Raw genomic sequence first — 1,234 nt, 5'->3', positions numbered from 1 at the left:
AAAAAAAAATTAAAAAGTTGGGTGCAGTGGCTCATGCCTGTAATCCTAGCACCTTGAGAGGCGAGGTAGGAGGATCACTTGAGCTCAGGAGTTCGAGACCAGCCTGAGCAAGAGTGAGACCCCATCTCTACAAAAGATAGAAAAATTAGCTGGGCACGGTGGCATGCACCTGTAGTCCCAGCTACTCGGGAGGCTGAGGCAGGAGGATTGCTTGAGCCCAGGAGCTTGAGGTTGCAGTGAACTATGAGGACGCCACTCTACTCTAGCCAGGGCGACAGAGCAAGACCCTGTCTCAAAAAAAAAAAAAAAAAGAGAAAGAAAGCAGTTTAGGGAGAAGGAGATTGGGTAGGAAGGCTTCCCAGGCAAGGCTCTGGCCCCCTCTGGGTCTCTGTGCCCTACTGGGGAATACATGGGCATGGACCTGTCAGAACTCCGGTGTGGTAGCACCCTGGGATCAGTAAGGCTGTCGAAGTGCATTATAGATGTGACTTTGTGGATGAATTTGTAGCAAAAGTGGCAGGTCAGATATGGCTTCACAGCCAGGGGATGGTGACCCGAACATGCTTTTTTGAAAGGGTGGGTGGCTTTGATTTGCCATGTGGCGTCATGGAGACTTCTCTGGGTAGCAGCAGCTCCTGGCTTCCCCACTTGCTGCCTCTTCCTACTGCCCTCAAGTTGCCTTGCTCTCTGTGGACCCGCATTGGCCCAGCCTGGGGCCACAACAGAGGTCTGGGGTGCCTGTCCTCTCCCATGCCCCTACTTAGGTCTCCTCCACCGGGCACTGCTGCCTGAGGAGGATTCACTGGAGCGATTCATTCAGAGCGGGCTGGGAGCTTGGCCAAGCCCCAGAAATTGTAGGGGAGGACCTAGGAGGACAGTGCCCGCGTGCCCTAGGGAGCCTCTGGGCTGACGGCCCGAGGAGGAACATCGTATCCTGTGTGCTCATCTGCAGAATGGAGGTACAAACAGGACCTACCAGCAGAGGTTTTGGGATGGGCGCCGATGGTGGTAAAGTACTCACCCTGGTACCAGGAACGAGCTGAGGCCCTGGGGTCAGACAGGCTCTTTTACCTTCGCTTCCTCATCTGACAAAAGGCAGCAGTTATAAACACAGGTAATAGCCATAGAGCTTGCTTGGTGCCTGGCACTAGTAGTCTAGGTACTTTCTGTACTTAACTCATGTGAGATGAACAAGCTAAGGCAGAGGGGTGATGTAATTTGCACAAGGTCACCC

This window comes from Propithecus coquereli, unplaced genomic scaffold, assembly GCF_000956105.1.
Source record: "Propithecus coquereli isolate 6110/MARCELLA unplaced genomic scaffold, Pcoq_1.0 Scaffold552, whole genome shotgun sequence".
Classification (NCBI taxonomy): Eukaryota; Metazoa; Chordata; class Mammalia; order Primates; family Indriidae; genus Propithecus; species Propithecus coquereli.
Note: the sequence above shows the minus strand (reverse complement) of the source record.